The sequence below is a fragment of the Astyanax mexicanus genome, chromosome 18 (assembly GCF_023375975.1).
Source record: "Astyanax mexicanus isolate ESR-SI-001 chromosome 18, AstMex3_surface, whole genome shotgun sequence".
In the NCBI taxonomy this organism is placed as follows: domain Eukaryota; kingdom Metazoa; phylum Chordata; class Actinopteri; order Characiformes; family Acestrorhamphidae; genus Astyanax; species Astyanax mexicanus.
In genome coordinates, this window is record NC_064425.1 from 11,630,006 (window position 1) to 11,643,389 (window position 13,384).

At 34.7% G+C, this 13,384-nt stretch overlaps 1 protein-coding gene across 5 annotated transcripts in view; it reads right to left on the reverse strand.

Moving 5' to 3' along the window:
- The window catches only part of LOC103028333 (arf-GAP with Rho-GAP domain, ANK repeat and PH domain-containing protein 1), a 122,995-nt gene extending 111,284 nt beyond the window's left edge, over nucleotides 1-11,711 (reverse strand). For all 5 annotated transcript variants that reach the window (XM_007247652.4, XM_007247651.4, XM_007247650.4 and 2 more), the window contains exon 1: nucleotides 11,458-11,711. The gene's annotated coding sequence lies outside the window, so the exon portion shown is untranslated. The remainder of the gene's footprint in view (nucleotides 1-11,457) is intronic.
- Nucleotides 11,712-13,384: the final 1,673 nt, after the last annotated feature.

Here is a 13,384-nt window from a genome sequence, read left to right on the forward strand (position 1 = left end):
CTGTGCATGGTTATTGAGGTAAAATGTTCCCATAAATTGTGATACTGATTTGAATTATTATCACCCAGCCCTAAATAAAGCAAGAAAATGAAGTGATACAACATACTCTGCTGAAGAAAAAGTGGATTTAGTTGAATTTTAGTTGAATAATTTCTACAGTTGAATAATAAACAACGGACAACATTTACCATTTTCTACTTATTTCATGTAGTAGACCATTTAGAGGTGTCACGTAATGAAGTACAAAATGTTTGTTACATTACTTAAGTGGAAATGTAGGTTATCTATCCTTTACTGGAGTAATTATTTTACTGAAGACTTTTCACTATTACTTCTCATGTTTTCACACAATCATCTTAACTTTCTACTCCTTACATTTTTAAAAATAGCCTCATTACTCCTGTTTCATTTCAGCTTGTTTCCAATTTAGTTTCTCACTGTTCAATAAAACCCCCATCCAGATAAATCTCTCCATCCAGATAGAGTGAATCTGATTGTGGTTGGATGAGAAGTATTACTACTACTACTCTGACTTTGTAATGATTTATACTGTATTTTTAATATATTTAAATTTTACTAAAATACATTTATTTACAATGAGCATATATGCAGCTGAAACAGGGAACAGCCTAGTGCATCCCAAATGTGTTCACATTAACATTTTAATATAACATTATAGTCATTATAGCTTTTAGAAAAATGTTTTAAATGTCTTTTGGGGAGGGGATGGGGGGGGGGGGGGGTAGTGAAGTATAGGACTCTGTGGTGCGGCCTGAGCTTTTGTTCTTAATGGCATTTTTTCCCCTTACATTACTTTTACTTTAAGAGTAAAAAGCTTGAGTTGATACTTCAACTTCTACAGAAGTATTGTAAACCCTACTATCTATACTTCTACCTGCAGAGTAATGAATGGGAATACTTTTGGTTCTTTTGAGAACATAACTAAAACATTCTTTTTCCACAAAGTCCAAAGTATGAGTTCAACTACGCATTCCATTCTCATAATCTTTAGATCAGAGGGAGAGAGCACAAGAGTGAGCGAGTGTAAGAGAGAGAGAGAGAAAGAGAGAGAGAGAGAGAGAGAGAGAGAGAGAGAACAGGTTTAGCAGGCTGTTGTGAATTCTCAGCCAGAAACTTAATGAAGCTGCGCCAAAAATAAAGACGACATGAAAACAAACAAATGCCACTTGACGATTTTCCCATAAACTGAAAGCAGAGATCCTGTCATTCCTGATTCATCAAAGCACTCATACACACAATATAAACAACCAGCGGCTGGCAATATAATCAGTAATACAGCACAGATACAGTAATAATGAACAACGCTGCACTTGCCTGACTACCAGCTGTGTGGCCACAGAAGAAATAAAAGTCTGTCATAGAGAGCACTTACAGACCAAGCAAGTTCCCCATTCTCCTCTCCTAGAGTGAAACGAAGTGTCAGGTCATGCTAGGAAAGGGTGAAGTCGATTGCTAAGTTCCTGTTCACCAGAATTCTTGAACCCTTTTGTACACCCTGTGCAAGGTGCATCCCGATGTTCATTGCTACCTTCCACCTCGTCAACAGTCTATTTTCTTGACTTGTGCCCATGGCGTTAAAATAGGAATAAATCTGCACTGAAGCATTACTAACCATCAGTAAATTTTGCATTTTATTTGAAAATCAAGGGAGCAGAGTCTGGAGGAAAATTGGAGAGGTACACAGTCCAAACTGCTTGAGGTCTAGTGTGAAGTTTCCACAATCAGTGATTGTAATATTAAGTTCAAAGTCAGTGCAGTGTTTTCCTGGAAAATCCTACGACACTTCATGCTTCCCTTTGCGGACAACTTTTATAGAGATTTCATTCATTTTCCAGCAGGAGTTGGCACACTGCCCACACTACCAAAAGTTCCAATTGGTCTTATATAAGATTCTAATTTTCTGAGACACTGATTTTGTTTTTTTTGATGGCTGTAACCCATAATCATCAACAATAAAAGAAATAAAGGTTTAAAATAGATCACTCTGTGTGTAATACATCTATATAATATATATGAGTTTCACATTTTGAACTGAATTACTGTTATAAAATAACATTTTTAAATGATATTCTCTTTTTTTGATGCACTGGTATATAAGTAATTCTCGATTATGATTTAGATTTTTCATTCTTACATAATTTCAGTTGATTTGTTAGTCATCAGCATTTAGAGAGCAGCATTTAAAGTGATGCACACACAATTGTTTCCTTTTCATTAAAAAAAAAAAAAAAAATATATATATATATATATATATATATATATATATATATATATATATATATATATATATATATTATTATTATTATTATTATTATTTATTATTTATTTTTTATTTTTTTAAGAGCAGTAAGCAGCCCCCTTCAACTGTACATGCAGCTTATATATTAAACACAGAACATAAACATAACCTCCTTTATTTCAGTTTTTATTTAAGGAAAAGTAAATATGAGAAGTAAAAAAAAATATGTACATAAATCACTGCCACATAAACAAGTTCTTTCAGGTTTCTATCAAAAGAAAATGTCTATCTACTGATTCAGTCTGCAACGTCTACATATAAAGATGTACAAACTTCATCATCCCATTTTGAAAATCGCATTAAAGCAGTAATTTAACAAATCAAATTAATTAGATTAACCTTTCAGAACCAGTCACTACTGATGTGTTTTGTCTGTAATCATATTTGTTGAGGTTAGTATCGTATTGTGAAACTGTTTTAAAATATCATGAATCATCAAATATAATCATATTTCTGCCATATCGACCAGGCTTAGGTGGGACTATGACTAAACTGCCGTCAAAAATAGGTCCTAGCCTGAGATCAAGAAATTGCACAATTAGAAAATTAAGTAATTGTTTCCTAAAAAAAAAAAAAAACTGTAGTGACACATTTTTAAGCCCAGTTACGCAACACTGACTTTTACGTGTCATAAGTTATTTCGACAGATTACATGTAGTAAAAAAAAAAAAAATATTTTACTGTTATTGGTAACTATTATGACAAATCTGACACAAATTCCAAGCAGAAGCAGAATAGTCACACAGTAGAGTGTTCTGCTGATGGACAAATACTATGATATGATTTTATGGTAATCTGTTCAATATCAACAACTCTTCTAACTAGATAACAGTCAAATTGTACTGTTTAAATTAATCAGCTAGCTAACTTGATAGCATTAAAAGAATATATTTTTTTCTTGTGGCCTGCATTACCTACAGTGATTACTACGCATCAATATAAATATTTCACTTTAAGTTACATACTGTACAGTACATGGGGACTGCTATTTCCATAAAAAATGCATTCTTGGATAAATGTAATAAATTGGATTTTACAATGACTGAACAATCAACTAGGCTCATTAATAATGTAATCTTTCTGTTTACCGTAACAAGAAACTCTAAACGCAAAGAGAGACTTTTAACAATAATTCAGTCTTTATCAGACAGTATTTTATTTTAGGTGCAGGAGATAAGAATATAGAATAAAGTTTAAAGACGCATAATTAAACAGTTAGGGAGATAGTAAGTGCAATCACAATTCAAGAACCTGTTGTCAAACTGGTATTATCTTACTTATCTGGATTCTAACTCTTCCGCATAAACAATACTCAAGTGAAGTATTCTAATATAAAAATCTAATAAAACTTTATTATGTAATGTTTTTTTTTTATATCCATTGCTTTGGAAGCCTGTGTTAATATTGTTAAGAAAACTGCTATTAACCGTTTGTAGCTCACAAACAATGATTAAACCATTAAATTACCATTATTGTTCTTAGTGTGAATGATAATAAATGGTTGCTCAATTTACTAATGGAAACTACATATTTAAGGCATTTTTATTTACTTGAAACAAACCAAAAATCTAAAAGCCCCATTGCATTATAATATATCTGTCTAGAAGAGAGGGAGAGAGAAAGACTACAGCACATCATTGGTGTGTTGACAGTTTAAAGGAAAATATAGTGTGGAGTACAGCCAGAACTATAACATATTTACCTCACTGTCCATGTTTTTATGCGTGCACTCCACCTTTGGTGCAAAGTAGCACAAATGTATCATGTATTAGTACTCAGTAGTACAGAGTCATTTCGGTCAGTGCATTTTTGGTATCGAGTTACGATACCCAGCTCTAAGTACAGTGCAGAGTACCTAGAGTACCTAGAGTACCTAGCAATCTGGAATCCCCACCCACATTACATTACATAACATTATTACATGTCATGCAAGCATGCAAGTGCCACCCTCACAAAATCCATTTGGACAGCATTGCGAGACCAGCAATCGCTCCAAAAGATGCAGTACTGTGAAGAACACAACTAGACACTCATGGGTCTATGATACTCAAAGGCAGGACTGGCTGTACAGAACAGTCTCGGCTAGTTTACACTGCTTAAAAGCGCTAGAAACATTTTCCTCCTTCTCGTCATGTGGTGGGGCACCGCCTGATCACCCTAATAAAGAAACTGCCTCTGTTGGCCAGTGACAATTTGCAAGAAGAACAAGTGTAACAAAATGCGTGAAAAAAAAAAAAAAAGAGCACAAATTTAATTCACTTAACAAAAGCTTATCAGTCAGCAAATTGCAGTCTCAGTGTGGTTAACAACATCCCCTCTTTCTAACACTTAGGATCTTTCAAATGCACACACACACACACACACACACACACACACACAATTGCTGTGAAGTGCTGTTCAGGCAAAAGCACAAAAATAGAAGCTTTAGGTTAAAGAGAGACAAGCAGTCATGAGTTTTGGAAAAAGTGAGTTCAGCAGCTGAATTGTCCTTCAGTCATACTGAAACCTTATTCATTATGTCATTATTATTAATAAAACAACCACAACTTGGTGTTGTTTTTTCCTTTAGGTAGGGCTTACAACTAGAGCTGGACAATATATTGATATTTTATAGTATTGTAATAAGTTTTCTTATTGTTCCTATTTTATACTTTAATAAGCATATTGAGAGTGCTTATAAAGATCACTGACCCAACTGTACATTTTATTACAGTGTCCAAAAAAAACTGTTTAACTGGTATGCAGCAACAATTTAATAAAAACCTATTATATAAAAATGATAATAATAAATGCAATATACTTAAAAAATATGAGCGATTCTCGATTAGAATTTTTCATTCTTACATAACAGTTTAGTTATTTATTTGTAAACAGATAGCACAATAAATTAAATATTGGTGTATCTGGGGAAAAAAAAGTCATCTTTAAAAATGGTGATACCATATTTTTACCATATAACCCAGGTCTATCGGTGCCAGAGGGGAAGATGCTCTTCACTGTGACCAGGTTAAATGAAGCTGCTCATCACTGAGTAAATCAAGAGGTCAAGCTGATCTTATAAGAAGATCTCGCTGCTCCCGTTCTGCCTTTCTCTCTCAGAACTCTCCGCTGCTTCCTGTAATAATTACACTAATAACACAGTACTGCACTTTTACTTTCAGTACTTCTACTCAAGTAATTTTTTTGATAAAGCACTTGTACTTTTGGATTTCTAGTACTTTAAACATGTCTGGCTATGCTGTGTTATTAGGAAATTCTTCTGTAGGCTATTTTGTGATGTAAACTAGCCAATTAAAAGCAGAGCTTATCATGGTTCCCCCACGAGTCCCCATAAAAAAACAGTAGGTTTCATTCTGAGGTAAAAATAACAGCGTAGTAAACCGGATAGTTGAGCACGCACTGTGCACTTTAATCACCCCAACCAAAGTCACACACTTGCTGTTGTACATCAAAGATCCACTAATAAATTCTAAACAAATGCACTGTTTGATGCATATTTAGGAAGTGTCTTTGAGTCACAACCCATTCTGATCAGACAGGCTTTTAAAGTTAGGATATTTCTATAAAAAAGGTACTTGAGCACCTAAAATAAATGACACCTAAAATAAATGACACTATAGTCTAGTCACTTAAAACAAATTAGTGCCACTGACAAAATGACAATACATCAGCATAAAGAATAATATTGCATTTATACATTTCTTTCAAATAGCAATGAAGTTCTAACTGCTATAAACACTGGACAACAAAATGCTTAATAATATCCAAACAAAGCTGACAAATCAGCTCATTCACAGAAACTATCTCTCTCCTAGCTAAGTAAACATATTGGGCAATATTTTAGCAAAAAAATATTGAGGTTAGTTCCATATAGTACAGTAATATAATACAAAAAGTATAGTGATAGACCTACAACAGCTGGACCTCTATATGAAGAAATAGAATAAGCAAGGAACTGGTTTATTTCAACACAGCAGCATACTCGATCAACTCAAAATCACACAGGAAGCACCACAACCTTTCAGAAAGCAAGTGTGTGAGTGTATGTGTTTGTATGTGTGAAGTGAGAGACATACACTTAGGGTAGCAGTAGTAGTAGAGAGAGAAATAGAGAGATTATAAGTTATGTAGTATAAAGCTATATATAAAGAATATAAAGCATATTTCCTCTAAATCAACTAGCAATCTTTGGTTCATTCAAACATTTTCTTGCAGTCACTTTATGCATGATGCCAGGTTTTAACGTTTAAGTGGCCAAAACAACAAAAAGTTCTAATTAGAAACAAATACATGTATAAGGCCGTGAAGGTGGTTCGCACCTTGGATCCAGATTCTCTACATGCCCTTATCCAGAGCACTTTAACTAACAACACAGGTTACCTAAAAGCGACAGTTTAAAAACCTGCTATGGTTCTTACAGTGCAGTAGCTATTAGCTGCCTACTCAAATCTAAAGCCACAGAACTGTGGTCTGAGGCCTACATCTCTTTTTCCCTCTGAGACACACACACACACACTCCTCCACTGCTTTACCCGTCACATGTGAAGTCTGAGACATGAATCATCCCCCTTAACCCACTTATAAACACTATGAGCCTGAATTGAATTTGAATTTACTTAAAAATAAAAATAGGAAACTTTATGAAAGGTTACCTTATAAAAAGTTAAGTGACTGGCAGTGAAATCTAAAATTAGCACAACTAAAACATCAGATTATAACAATTTAAAACAACTACAAAGGGAAATAGATTTAATTTAATTCATATTTTTTTATACCAATTAATTTGCCCAACAATTCAACTTAGTCTCTTAAGTTCCATGTTAATACAAATGTTGATTTCTTCATACTTTTCTTTTTTTAATCCATTTTATATGTTTTATATTATTTTTTAATATTCATGAAAAAGCAGACCAACAATAAAACTATTTGTGTTTTGTTTCAATTCAAAAGTATTTACATGAAATTCAACAGGCATGGCTTTTGTAATTGCAATATTCTTAAGCAAATCAACAAAGAATGATCATGAATAAATCAGAAGCTTGAATAAGTGGAATTTTCTTACATTGTTTGAGGTAATGTTAACTAAAAAAAAAAAAACTTTAGTTATTATGCCTAAATTGTTAGTACATTTAATTTATTTAAATGTTATTGTTACATGAATTGCTTTGCATAATCATAATTATACTTTGAATGTTATGGTCAGGTGAATAAAATGTAAGAACTGTCTTCTCTTTGGATTACTTTTTTATTTGATGTAGAAAGAAAATGCTAGAGTAAACAATATAACACACAGCCAACACAGAGTTCAGAAACAGCTCAGAAAAAGAAGCTTGTTCTTACAGCCTACAATATACTAGAGGTCAGGTAGTTAATCATAATATATGATCTACAAGTTTTTATCAGGGTAGCCCGAGGGGGGAATCACTACACATAGAGTGTCAGAAACTGGAGGACACCCCCAGTATGCAACTATGGTTGTGCCACAAACCAATGGAAACAAAGCAGGTAATGGAAACAGACTGAGGGTAGCTATTACAAGCTGATTCAACTCAAAGGTCTCTGTTTGATGTATATGTGCCCATAAATGTTCACTTCCTTTAAAATAGTTGAGTAATGTTTGGAAATATCCTATTTTACATAAAAACTAACTTAATTTGTTTTAGTTCATAATAATTGTGGATTTATAGCTTAGGTCATTTCTCAAAAGCAAGACAAACAGAAAAGGCCCAGCCAGTTACCAAAACAAGTGCAGCTCAGCTGAGACGGTAGAGCCAAGACTCTTTTCCACACACAACCAAGCACACACACACACACACACACTCTAGCCAAGTAACCAGCGAACGGGTGAAAGGGGATGGAGACATATGACTCCAAATACGCTGAAATCAATCGAGTTCCTCTATTGTGAAACAATTGCCCTTTTATTTCATTCCTGAGAACGTTTTTGTGCCGAACAGGGACTCTGCAAAACATTCCGTCCGCATTATGGGGACATTCCTGTACCTCATTACCAAACTCATTGTCGGTCATAACCGAGTCACAGCAATTTACACACTACCGGATTTGGACCCTCCGACAGGTCCAGAGGGATCCAAGCAGTAATCTTTTTAAAGATTTCAAATTAGTTGTTTGCATTTAGTATTAGCTATTAATGTCCTCAACAAAACAAGAAAAACAAGAAATGAAGTGAAATTGTGTGGTTCAGGCACAGAGAGATTGACAAACTACAAAAAAGCTCATACACACACACATACAAAAGACACTAGACACTAGTTTAGAGCTTCTATTCAACGTTGCACAAACTCATACTGATTAAAACTTCAGGTAAAAAGAACCAGGGTTGTGGCAAAATCTGATTGCACTTACATACCACCTTACACTAATTAGTGCGCCTATTAAACCAGATACTAACGTATACTTAACTTATACTTACATACACTAATTTAAAGCATCTGTTAAATATCAAACCACCTTAATTCAGAGCATGTGGTTAGTTAGGCCTGTCATAATAAGATTTGTTTTGTGGAAGATAGCCTACATCGTTCCAGGAATTATTTCAATAAACGATATCATAATTTTAAGACTAGCCTTTTTAAATGCCACTGAGATAATGAGAACAGAATAGCATAACAAATCATTCATACCCTTTTAAAAACAACAAATAAGTAATTAATTACAGTTTGACTGACTAAAATTCTGTTCACTTTTATATATGCAAACAAACCTACAACTAAAACAATAGACCATATCACGATTATCAAATATTATTGAGGTCATGTCCATGTTTTGTACAATAAGTAGGCTTACATTTGGTAACCTTACACAAATTCACAATAATCTTTACACTAACTTCCTGATGAACTGATGACCAGTACAATAGCTTACAATAGATTTATAGCTAGGTTCTGGTGAATTTAATCATACTGATTAAGCTTTCACTACCTTGCTTACAATAAGAGCTTCAGATTAAATACTGCAGAAACTAGCATACAGCTTCAGATTAATTTTACATTAACTTCAATATCTAATGAACCAATTTAGAGATTATGGCGAATGATATTCTAATTCACTATAGATTAACACTAATTCTCAGCTTATGGTTAATTATTAACTAATTGACAGTAATGGTAAACCTTTTACTACTTAAAAACTTACATTAAATTGTGCTATAACTTACATTTGTTAAGTTTCTGGTGAACCTTAGACCAATTTAGAGATTCTGGTGAATGATATTCTAATTCACTACAGCATCTGTTCAACTGGACACCAGGTAATTTCCAGCTTCAGGTAAATCTTTAACTAACTTTTTTTTTTTTTACTTCAGAGTTTCTGGGGAATCTTCTACTAACTTGTACTAATGTTCTGCTTCTGGTGAGCCTTAACCTAATTTAAATCTTCTGGTGCAGCTACCAGTAACTTCAAACATCTGGTGACAGGACTAATATAGAGTAGTTAATAGGGTACAGCTGGGTAAAGGGTAGATAAATGTTGTGCTCTGGCCACTTAGGTCTTAAACATCGAGAACGACAGAACCCTCAAATACCAAGTTAGAGCTTCTGGTACTAGCTACATAACTGTATTCAGTTTTCAGTGAAGCTTACACTGAGTGATACTGACTTATACTACTTTAGAGCTTCTGGTGATGCTCACACTAACTCACACCACTTTAGTGAACCTTACACTACTTTAGAGTTTAGGTAGTGTAAGGTTCACCACAAGCAGTAGTCACTTTTACACTAATTTAGACCTTCTGGTGAACTGTACACATACTTACATTAGTTTACAGATTATCGGAAACTTTAAATTAGTGTAAGTTAGTGCAAACAAAATTTTAGAGTTTTTGAACATTTTAATTTAGAGTTTCTATATATCACGTTAAATATTCTGGTGAGCATTGAGCACTGGTAACATTTACACTACAATACCTTAATTTAAAGCTTCTCTACACTGGTTTAGTGCTTCTGGTGAACACTGACCAAACAAACAAATTTTTGGTGACACTAACCTAACTTACACTACTTTATAGCTTCTGAAGAACCTTACACTACATTTGAGCTTCTGTTGGACCTACATTTGAAAACCTAAGAGCTTCTCTACACTAGCTTAGAGCTTCTGGTGAACTCTGACCTAACATATACTAATTTTTGGTGAATCTTACACTACATTAGAGCTTCTGATGAACACTGAACTAACGAATACCAACTTTCTGGAGAACCTTACCCCTAACTTACACTACTTTATATCTTCTGGTGAACTTTACACTACAGTAACCTACACTATTTTAGGGCATTTGGTGAACCATAATATGAGCATCTTAATTCAGAGCTTCTTTACACTAGTTTAGAGCTTCTGGTGAACACTACCCAAACTTACACTAACCTACACTACATTAGGTCATTTGGTGAACCAAAATATAAACACCTTAAATAGAGCTCCTGGTGAACCTTACACTTTCCTAGTTTACACTACTTTAGAGTTTCTTGTGAACCTAAAATTTAACATTTTAAAGGTTTTTTTTCCACAATGTTAAAGATTCTGGTGAGCACTGACTTAACTTGTTCTAATTTCTTGTGAACCGTACACTACATTAGAGCTTCTGGTGAACCTAATTTTTTAACTTTTGAGCTTCATACACTAGCTCCTGGTGAACCTTACACTTTCCTAATTTCACTAGTTTCTTGTGAACTTAAAGTTAAACATTTTGATTTAGAGGGTTTTTTTTAATACAATGTTAAAGATTCTGGTGAGCACTGACTTGACTTCTGGTGAACCGTACACTATCTTAGAGCTTCAGGTGAACCCTAAACTAACTAATACCAACTTTCTGGTGACTCTTACACTAATTTAGCCTGATTTAGACCCTTTTTTGAGCGGTTAATAGTGAAATATGGTGATAAAGGTTGGCTACTGTTGTGCTCTGGGTGCTGTGTTGATGTTTTTTTAAGCAGACAAACAGAAGCACAGGCATAAAATCCACAAACACAAACAAACTCAGAGATTCTGGTGCTGGTGGGCTAGACAAACCACAGTTTCACACTTTTTTCAGCTGTTTAAGTTGTTTAAGTTGTTTTTAAAGCTGTTTTTAGCTGCTTTAGCTGTAACTCCAGGTGTAAATAAGAGACAGCGGGGTTACTTACAGTGCAACCGGCTTCAGTAGAATTGCTCCGGGGTTTCAGTCCCAAACACCGCTATTCCCACAGTAATAACACCGAGCTCCAGCGACCCGAGCCCGGCTCTGCTCCGCCACCTCACCGCCTGAACTCCGGCCTCGGTATCTCCTCTGCTCCGCCTGGAACTCGGAGTTTCTCCGCTTAAACTCTCACCAAACCACTCTTTTCCCTCGAGCCTGTGTGTGCGCGCGGGCGGGGGCGCGTGAGCTTGTGAGTGTGCGCGCGGGCGCGTGTGTGTGTATGTGTGTGTGCCAGACACATACGCACACACACACACAAAAACACGGGTGTCACGTGACCGGTCTCATGGTTGCATAGAAACGCAGAGACTCCGTTTCAGTCCAAAACAGTCCCTCACTAACTAACCCCCCACAATACTGAGCCTTACAGTCGTCAAACCGAACTAAACTACACATTTACACCTGTAAAATTTATATTTCCGACTGTTTATCATATTTATAAGGCTCCAGACTACACAGAAATCACATTTATCCACATTAAACACTTACTATTTTCACACTTCCATGCACTGATCCACCCTGATAATATGGAAGCTCATTCCCGCCGCCTAAAAGAAGCTATATCTCAAAATAACTACCTAATACTGAGATACTGCTAGTTAATTTGAGATACTAAGTGTTTATTTTGAGTTGCTAACTCATTATTGTTAGATAGTTAGTCGTAATTTTGAGATAATAAGTCGTTATTTTGAGATATTAAGTTGTTTCGAGATGCTAATATGCTATTTTGAAATGCTAAGTCGTTGTTTTGAGATGCTATCCCATTATTCTGAGATAGTAAGTCTTTATTTTAAGATAGTCATTTTTTTGAGATAGTAAGTTGTTATTTTGAGATACTAAGTTGTTTTGAGATGCTAAGTCGTTGTTTTGGGATGATATCCCATTATGTTGAGCTAGTAAGTCAGTAAGTTATTTTGGGAGAGTAAGTCTTTATTTTAAGATAGTCAGTTGTTATTTTGAGATAGTAAGTTGTTATTTTCAGATACTAAGTTGTTTTTAGATGCTTAAATGTTATTTTGAGATGCTCGTTGTTTTGAAATCATTCTTTTGAGATAGTAACTCATTAGTTTTGAGATGCCATCATTTTTTGATAGTAAGTCATTCTATTGAAAAGCTAAGTCGTTGTTTTGAGATGCTATCTCATTATTTTGAGAAAGTAAGTTGTTATTTTAAGATGCTAAGTTGTTGTTGTAATATATTAAGTAGTTATTTTGAGATAGTCAGTTATTATTTTTAGATACTATAGGTTGTTATGAGATTATTTTAAGATGCTATTAGCATTCAGCAACATTGGTGGGTTTTTGAGCATAAACGTCCTGTTTAGGATAATGGCACAGCATCTCAATCAGACTTTTACTAGGCCATTCCAAAACCTTTTTTTTTAAAGCCATTAAGAGGTGGACTTGTTTGTGTGTTTTGGATCATTGTCCTGCTGCAGAACCCAAGTACACCTGAGCTTGAGGTGGCCGGAAATTCTGCTTCAGGATTGTCTGGTAAAGAGCATAATTCTGAACTGCTGGAAAGTTGTCCAGCAGCCCCAGTCAGACCATCACACTACCACCACCATGTTTTACATTCAGTATGATGTTTTTTTCTGAAGTTTGTGTTAGTTTTATGGGAGATGTAACGGGACACACACCTTCTAAACTTTTTCATTTTTATCACATCAGTTCATAGAATATTTACCCAAAGCCTGGGGATCATCAGTATGTTTTGTGGTAAATGTAAGATGGGCCATTTTGTACTTTTTGGTCAGCAGTATTTTTTGCCTTGGAGCTCTCCATTGGATACCGTTTTCGACTAGTCTCTTTCTTATTATTGAATCATTAACACTGACCTTAACTGAGGCAAGTGAGACCTGCAGTTCTTTAAAT